Below are 9,414 nucleotides of genomic sequence, written 5' to 3'. Positions count from 1 at the left end.
TTTCATTTTTCATTTTCTTGTCTATCCATCATAACTGAAGCAAAATTGTATGAGGTATGGGGGCCATGAAGATGTGCTTTGCCTTCCTTCTACAGCAGACAGTGTAACTGACCAGGAGCCCCAGCTTAGAAATCCAGAATTTGCTTTCAGGATGCCATTACCACAGCTGTTCCAGCCACTGACTGAATACTAAGTACAGCAGTGACATTAAGGCAGGTCCCTTTCCAGAGAGACATGAGACTTCAGTTGGCCAAATTCATCCGGGGTGGGGGGGGTTCCCTAATGGCTTTGCTGGAACTGTGTGGCCCTCCACCCAACAGCAAGGAGATCGACCCAGTCAATCCTAAAGGAAATCAACCCTGAATATTCACTGGAAGGACTGATGCTAAAGCTCCAATACTTTGGCCACCTGATGCGAAGAACCGACACATTGGAAAAGACCCTGATTCTGGGAAAGATTGAGGGCAGGAAGAGAAGGGGCAACAGAGGATAAGATGGTTGGATGGCATCATTGACTCAATGGACACGAGTTTGAGCAAACTCTGGGAGATAGTGAAGGACAGGGAAGCCTGGCGTGCTGCAGTCCATAGTTTCGAAAAGAGTCGGACACAACTGAGTAATTAAACAACCACCCAACATTCTCTCCCTCTCTCCTTCACTCTGGGTTAGACTGGCCAGGTGGTCAGAGGGATCCCCCAGCTTCCTCTGGGTACCTCCCTATTTCCTTTCACATGGGTATTTTCTCCTAAGACAGCCCTTAAATGTTTAATCCCATCTTAGTATCTGCTTCTTAAAGGACACAAAGGGAAAGTTTAACAGATTACACAAGTAGAGCCCATTGACCCTGATAAGGAGCCAGAGACCAGCATTTACTTGAAAGCATAACTTGAAGAAAGAAGAACAGAGTTAGTTAAAGCTTTGGAATATAGTTAACACAATCCCATAGCCAATGCAGGGTGACTCTGTACCTATTTTTTTTTTTTCAATTTTAAATACAGTTTTATTTGAGACATTAAATTTTTTCTCTTGCAATACAGAGCTTGTAAAGTGCAATTTTTTCCATGTGCACACACATTCCATGTTCAAGTACCAAGAATGCCCAGTTATTTACTATAGCAGCTCAACTTTGTAACTGCCACAGGATTTGTTACAAATTTGGGTCCTTCCATGTTTTGTGTGGAACAATGCTATATCTATGCTAGGCTGGCTTAATCAACCTCTTCAATGGTGGGCCCTGAGAAGGCACTACCTGATGGAGGAGCTCCATCACCAAGGAAGCCCCCAGGCATTCCTCCTGGCATTCCCCTGGGCATGCCTCCTGTGCTCTGGTACAGCTTGGTAATGATGGGGTTGTAGAATTTTTCCAACTCCTTCTGCTGGTGTTCAAATTCTTCCTTCCCTGCACTCTGGTTCTTATCCAGCCAGTTGATTATTTAATTACACTTGTAAAGAATCTTCTGTTTGTCCTCATCATTAATCTTGCCCTGAAGTTTCTCATCCTCAACAGTAGCTTTCATGTTGAAGGCATAGGATTCAAGCAAATTTTTTGAAGACACCTTATTCTGCTGCTTCTTGTCTTCAGCTTTGTACTTTTCTGCTTCTTGAACCATCTGTTCAATGTCATCCTTGCTCAAACGGCCCTTGTCATTAGTGATGGTAATCTTGTTCTCTTATCCTGTGCTCTTATCCATAGCAAAGACATTGAGAATGCCACTGGCATCAATATCAAAAGTGACTTCGATCTGAGAAACACTACAGGGGCAGGAGGTATGCCTGTGAGTTCAAACTTGCCAAGCAAGTTGTTATCCTTGGTCATGGTTCACTCACCTTCATAAACCTGAATGAGAACACCAGGCTGGTTGTCAGAGTAGGTGGTGAAAGTCTGCGTCTGCTTGGTAGGAATAGTGGTATTGTGCTTGAGGACACTCTTGACTCCACCAGCAGTTTCAATTCCAAGGGAAAGGGGAGTGACATCCGACAGCAGCAAGTCTTGAACATTTTCAGATTTGTCTCCAGACAAAATGGCTACCTGGAATGTAGCATACAGCTGCACCATATGCAAGAGCCTCACCGGGGTTGATGCTCTTATTCAGTTCTTTCCCACTGAAGAAGTCCTGGAGAAGTTTCTGAATCTTGGGGATGCAGGTTGAGCCACCCACCAAGACAATATCGTGGATCTGAGACTTGCCCAGCTTGGCATCCTGAAGGGCCTTCTCCACAGGGTCCCGGGTGCCATGGAACAAGTCAGCATTCAATTCTTCAAATCAGAAGTTGATTCCTTCATAGAGGGAATCAATCTCAATACTGGCCTGGGTTCTGGAAGACAGAGTGCGCTTAGCAAGCTCAGAAGCAGTACGGAGGCAACAGACAGCCCTCTTGTTCTCACTGATATCCTTCTTGTGTTTGCTCTTGAACTCTGCAAGGACATGGTTGACCCTGCCATTGTCAAAGTCTTCTCCAGACAAGTATCTCCAGCTATAGATTTAACCTCAAAGATTCCATCCTCAATAGTGAGGATTGACACATCAAAATGCCACCACCTAAATCAAAGATCAGCACATTTCTCTCTGCTCCAACCCTTTTGTCTAAGCCATAGGCAATAGCAGCAGCAGTTGGTTCACTGATGATTCTAAGTACACGGAGACCAGTAATAGTTCTAGCATCTTTGGTAGCCTGACGCTGAGAGTCATTAAAGTAGGCAGGTACTGTGACAACAGCGTTGGTAACAGTCTTCCCAAGGCAGACTTCTGCAATTTCTTTCCTCTTTGTCAGGACCATGGATGACATCTCCTCTGGATAAAAACTCTTTGTCTCTCCCTTGTATTCTACTTAAACCTTAGGTCTGCCAGCATCATTTGCCACCATGAAGGGCCAATGTTTCATAACAGACTGGACAACAGCATCATCAAATCTTCATCCAGTAAGTTGTTTGGCATCAAAAACCGTGTTGGTGGGATTCATTGCGACTTGGTTCTTTGCAGCATCACCAATCAATCATCTGGTGTTAGTAAAGATGACATAGCTTGGGGTGGTTCAGTCCCCTGATCATTGGCAATTATTTCCACCTTTCTGTGTTCTCCCACACAAGAATCGGTGGTGCCAAGATCAATGCCAACTGCAGGTCCCTTAGACATGGTTGCAAAAACATAGGCCCAGCTCTGCAGGAGGAGCAAGCAGCAATCTGGAAAGCTACCAATGCATCCAATGAGCTGGCTCTGTACTTTAATGGATGGATTTTGAGCAATGTCAAAAAGAGATAACAACGTTTGGATTTGTCAGAACTGATGCTGACTTTTCAGCATTATGAGTACTGGAGAAGAATTAGCGTGAGATTTAGTTGAGAGGAATTGTCAGTGTAGACTCAAAGAATGTCAGAGACTTCCTGAGCCATATTGACTACGGATTTTATCAACACCGCATACAGAAGTGCTTGGTAATTAACACTTGAAATATATTATTTGGCTCTATTCGGTATGGTTTCCAGAATGAACAGACCAAGAAGCAAAATCTTTTACAAATTAGTACCTTGTTTATATATAGAACCTTTCCAGAGTGATTCTGAGTCTCGCCCAGCCCCTCATTGGATCATATCTCATAAAGTGCAAAATTTTGTACTTGGGCTGTAGTGTATTGGTAGAAAGATTCTAGAGCTGTGCTGTCTAATATGGTAGCCACTAGCCTCATCTTATTTTTTAAACTTAAAATTACTTAAATTTGAATAAAATTTAAAATTCAGTAGCTCACTATACTATTCATACTACAAATGCTCAATAGCCATGCATGTTCATGGTTCCTTCATTGAACAGCGCAGATATAGGACATTTCCAACATCAAAGAATATTTTATTCAACAAGGGATATTCTAGAGGAGAATTTCCCCAAGGAAAAAAGTTATCTGACTTTTTAAAAGTAATTCTGCTACATTTGGTGTGGCGAAAGAGTGTTTCAAAGTCACCAGTTCAGCCCAGCTCCTTCTCACACCTACAAAAGATGCTTAATGACTGCCCTACAAGCCACTGAGATTTTTAGAAACCACCTAGGAGGGCTCAGTTTCATCTAGAAAGAGAATCAGTAACCAATATTTCACAGATATCTTCAGCTAATGTGATATTTTCTCACCCATTGCCTAATGAGATTATGTTTTAGGACAATGGAGTACCCTTAGCAACTTTGGGGTAAATGAGCAATGGACATATGGAAAGGAGGCTGGACCACCCTGTTGCTGAAAGACAGGATGCACATAGCAGTCTACGTGATGCTTAGTGTGTCTGAGAAGAATCAGGGTTTGGGAGTCTCTTGTAGCTAGGGGTAGAAATTGAGTTTCAAACAGGAAGTTGAAAGGTAGCATGTCTCACTCTGCAGAGATACCATGGCCATGCTCCTAAGAGAATCCATGTGTGCAGAGCCTGTTAGGCTTTAGACAGAGGGATGCTATCTCAAACAGAAAACAATCCTGCTAGGACTGTTGACTCCACTGAAGAAAGTAATAGGATATTAAACAGTGACTTAGAAAAGTTGATCAATGAAGGTCTCTCAGAGAAGGTGAAACTTGAGTAGAAACACAAATGATAAGAGTCAGTCATGTAAAGACCTAGGAAACAATGCTGCCGGGTTGAAAGAACAGCAAGTATACAGGCACCAAGGCATGAATGTGTCTGGCATGTTCTTGGGAGACAGAGAACCAGTGTGGCTGTAACAGAAAGAGAGGGAGAGACTGGAAAAAGATGAAATTGAAGAGTTTACATTGAAGTTTCATCAAAAAGCTTGGATTTGATTCTAACTGGAAAGGAAGGTCATTGGAGAGTTTGGAATAAAGGAGTGACCTTATTTGATTTAGGTTTGCAAAAGTGCTCTCCAGATATTATATGGAAAGGAATTTATTTCAGACAGGGTCCCTATAAAAAAAAAGAGTCATGCTCAAAAGTGTTTAACTGAAGAGAGTTTAATGAAGGAACAACATACAGAGTAATGCATAGATGAAGGCAGTTAACAAAGCTTAGTGAATTCCCCACAACAGAGAGGAGTTATCACTATGACAAAGCCTAAAGGGACAAATATAATGTACAGAAGTACCTGAACCCTGCGAGGGCCAAAATAAGAGGAGATCACCCTACAGGAGCTGTTATCCATGGAAGAACACCACCACTGTCAGATGATGGGAAGAATTGGGGCAAAATAAATATGCTTCCTCTCTCTCTTTCCCCCTCTAGTCTTCTACTGGGACTTTCAATTTTCTGGACTCAACCATCCAGGCAAGAGAGATACAGAGGCCAGACAATGTATTTTGTAAAAGTAGGGGTCAAAGCAAAGCAGAAAAGGATAGAAGTGAATGTGGAGGGTTGGGCAGCAGTAAATCTGAAAGAACAAATTGAGTATATAGCATGATAATAAGTACTATGGAAAATAAAATGTCAACACAGTATAAAGAGTATTTGTCAATTTTAAATATCATCTCCCAAAATACAGTGGTGGTGAGACATTTATACATATTATGATTAACTAGTTTATCAACCTGGCTTCATTCTACCTAAAGAAAACAGTGCCTATGAAAAATAGCCTCAGTATCTTTTGAGATAAATAAAGGAAGAACCAGTCATAAAAAAATAACAAAAAGCAGGTCATATGGGAAAAATCTACTTTATCTTCTGGGTCTGTTCCCCAGGGTATTCATGCTGGCCTCCCTAGGTCTTAAATAAATATTCTCCCAGGTAGAAATATGAATGATAAATTATTGTGGGTAGACTTTAAAACTATGCTTCCATGAGAAGCAAACATTAACTTCAAGAGGAATGTTCTCATAACCACGGTGCCTAAGACCCAATATTTCTCCCACTTTTGTAACATCTTAGTATTTTCTTCACTCTTCACTCCCAAGTTAAAAAAAACTTCAAAACAAGTTGTGAAATGATTAAACTAATCCAAAGTGATTTAACTGTATTCAGAAAATAATAAAAACTTTAAATGAACACAGAAATAAATAGCACTCAAGAAGAAAATCAGAGGCTTAGCAATCATTAAAGAGATAAGATATGCAAATAAGCAGAAAAATATGACAAATGATCAAAAGTATCATCAATAGAAATATATCCAGAAATAACAGAGACAGAATTAGAAGACTGAGACCTTAAAATATTACCATATATTTATTCAAAGGGGAAAAGTAAACATAACAAGGAAAGAAATGGAAGATCTACAAAGGAAGCAAATGGGACGTCTAGACATGAAAATCATAAAAATTAAATTTAAAATCTACTAGAAGCAATTAATTGTAGTTTAAATCCTGTAGAAGAAATATCAGTGAAATTGGGGCCATAGCAATAGTACTTATCCAAATGAAATATTGCACAAAAATTAAAAAGATGGAAAAATCAACAGAAACTCAGTGACCTGTAGAATAATATCAAGTAGTCTAACAGATATAATTAGAGTTCAAAGGGTGAGCAGGAAAAATATTTGAATAACAAATGGCCAGGTATTTTCCAAATTTGAAGAATTCTATTTCTTCAGATCCAGGAAATTCAATGACACCCAAGCAAGATGAACATAAAGAAACAGATCCAGGAAATTCAATGACACCCAAGCAAGATGAACATAAAGAAAATCACACAAAGGCTATTATGATTAAACTGTGGGGGGAAAAGCATTAAAGAGAACATTAAAAAAAGTCACATAAAAAAAGACTCGCACAGAAGGAAAAAATAAACGAGAATGTTCACAGACATCTTATCAGAAAGTATGTAAGCTGTAGGACAGTACAGAGAGAAAACTATCACCAAAAAACTTATATCCAGAGAAAATATTCTTGGGGGAAAAATTAGATTTTTATCAGAAAAACAAAAGCTGAGAGAATTTAATGAATAAACTATTCATGGAAACAAATGTGTGAGTGCTCAGTCACATACAACTCTTCGCAACCCTTTGGAATGTAGCCCACCAGGCTTCCTCTGTTCACGAATTTTTCAGGCAGAATACCAGAGTGGGTTGCCATTTCCTACTCCAGGGCATCTTCCTGACCCAGGAATCAAACCCACATTTCCTGCATTGCAGGTGGAGTCTTTATCTGCTGAGCCATGTGGTAGGCAAAACAGAACCCTAAAACTATTAAGTTATTGTAATAAGGCAGGAAAATGAAAATAAACACAGAGGATTCCCTAGCAGTCCAGTGGTTAGGACTCCAAAATTTCACTGCCAAGGGCACAGGTTCGATTCCTGGTCAGGGAACTAAATTTTAAAAAAAAGAAAAGAAGCAAAGAAAACAAATACCAAAATGGTAGATTTAAACTTAACCATATCAATAGTTACATGTAAATAGTCTAAATACTTAAATTAAAAGATAGAAACTGTTAACTGGATTATTAAAAAAACACAACTATATATATCAATAGTTACATGTAAATAGTCTAAATATTTAAGTTAAAAGATAGAAACTGTTAACTGGATTATTAAAAAACACAACTACATAGTGTCTCAGAGAAGGCAATGGCAACCCCCTCCAGTACTCTTGCCTGGAAAATCCCATGGACAGAGGAGCCTGGTAGGCTGCAGTCCATGGGGTTGCTAAGAGTCAGGCACGACTGAGCGACTTCACTTTCACTTTTCACTTTCATGCATTGGAGAAGGAAATGGCAACCCACTCCAGTGTTCTTGCCTGGAAAATCCCATGGAGGGAGAAGCCTGGTAGGGTGCAGTCCATGGGGTCGCACAGAGTCGGACACGACTGAAGCGACTTAGCAGCAGCAGCAGCATATAGTGTCTACAAGAAATTAATTTTAAACATAAGACATAGGTTAAAATTTAAAGAATGGAAGAAAGATGTAACTTGTAAACACCAATTATAAGAAAGCTGGAATGACTATTAATATCAGACAATGTTGTGTGTGTATATATATCTAACAAATATAATGGTATTATGAAATATTATACTTTTTTTCAAGAGCACACAGAACATTCATCAAGATAGACTAAAATGTCATGCCATAAAAACTAGCTTTGACAAATTTAGAAGGATTAAAATTATACCACACATACTAGGTGGCACTAGTGGTAGGGGTAAAGAATCCACCTGCCAGTGCAGGAAGTATAAGAAACTCGGGTTTGATCCCTGGGTGGGAAAGATCCCCTGGAGGAGGAAATGGCAACCCACTCCAGTATTTTTGCCTGAAAGATTCCATGGACAGAGGACCCTGGCGGGCCCCAGTACATGGGGTCACAAAGAATCAGACTACAACTGAGCATACATACATTCATTACTTTACTACATTAAATTAAATTAGAAATAACTAAAAAAAAAAAAAAAAAGAAAGAAAATAGAAAATTCCCAAATATTTGGAAAATAAACTTTTAAGCAGCATCAAAGAAGAAATCACACACACACACACACAAAAAATATAAAACTGTTTTAAAATACATGAGATTAAAACCCAATATACTGGAATTTGTGGGGCATAGCTAAAACAGAGCTTTTAGAGGATTTTACAGCTCTAATTGGTTGTATTAGTAAAGACCTCAAAACAATGGCCTAAGTGTCATTCTTAAGAAGCTAGAAAAATAAGAACAGATTAAACCCAAGGTAAGTAGAAGGAAGAAAGTAATAAATAATAGAAATCAAGAAAAACAGAAAAGCAAATAGTAAAGAATCAAACCAAAATGAAGCTGCTTCAAAAAAAAAAAAAAAATCAATGAAGTTCAAAAACTAGTAGCTAAACTTACAAGGGAAAAAAAGAGAAAAAATTACCAATATCAAAAATGAAACTGAGAATATCACTAGTAATATAACAAAAATATTGGCAAAAAACTGACAAACTTTGACGAAAAGGCAAACTTTCTTGAAAGGCAAATTACCAAACGCTGCCTGAATAAGCAAAAGAAAATCTCAATAACCTTAAGTCTATCATTGTTGTCTAAGTTATGTCTGACTTTGTGACCCCATGGACGGCCACACCTCAGGCTCCCCTGTCCTTCACTATCTCCTGGAAATTGCTCAGATTCATGTCCACTGAGTCGGGGATGCCATCCAGCCATTTCATCCTCTTCTGCTGTGAGACCATTGTTAACACGTGGTGCCTGGGTTTGACTTAACATTTTCCTCATCCTTTCCTGAAATGTCAAGTCCAGTCTTATCACTACTGCTGTCGTTGTGGGCATTTGCTGCTAATTGTGAATCTGGTAGCAAAATGCACGTTGGAATTGCCTGCTTAGTGCAGTTCCCCAAAGTGGAAGCCTCTCCTGGTGCAAGCAAGTAGGAGAGCCTCATAGGGGCAGCAGCCCTCCAAGCCTTTGGGGCTAAAAGGGATGAGGGCAGAGGCCCAAAGCTGCCAGCACCAGTGTGATTCCTGTTACCTATTTGCTCTATTCCAATAAAGTAGAGTTTCACACACACATCCACACCCAAAATGAACTGTCTAATGAGCTTAAG

The 9,414-nt window shown here is 39.6% G+C and overlaps 1 pseudogene; it reads right to left on the bottom strand.

Annotated features, from left to right (window-relative positions):
• Positions 1–956: 956 nt before the first annotated feature.
• On the bottom strand, positions 957–3,007 carry LOC133249676 (heat shock cognate 71 kDa protein-like; annotated as a pseudogene).
• Between the last annotated feature and the right edge of the window lie 6,407 nt (positions 3,008–9,414).

Source organism: Bos javanicus, chromosome 6 (assembly GCF_032452875.1).
Source record: "Bos javanicus breed banteng chromosome 6, ARS-OSU_banteng_1.0, whole genome shotgun sequence".
NCBI classification, from domain to species: Eukaryota; Metazoa; Chordata; class Mammalia; order Artiodactyla; family Bovidae; genus Bos; species Bos javanicus.
Note: the sequence above shows the minus strand (reverse complement) of the source record. Positions and strands in the feature narration are given on the sequence as shown.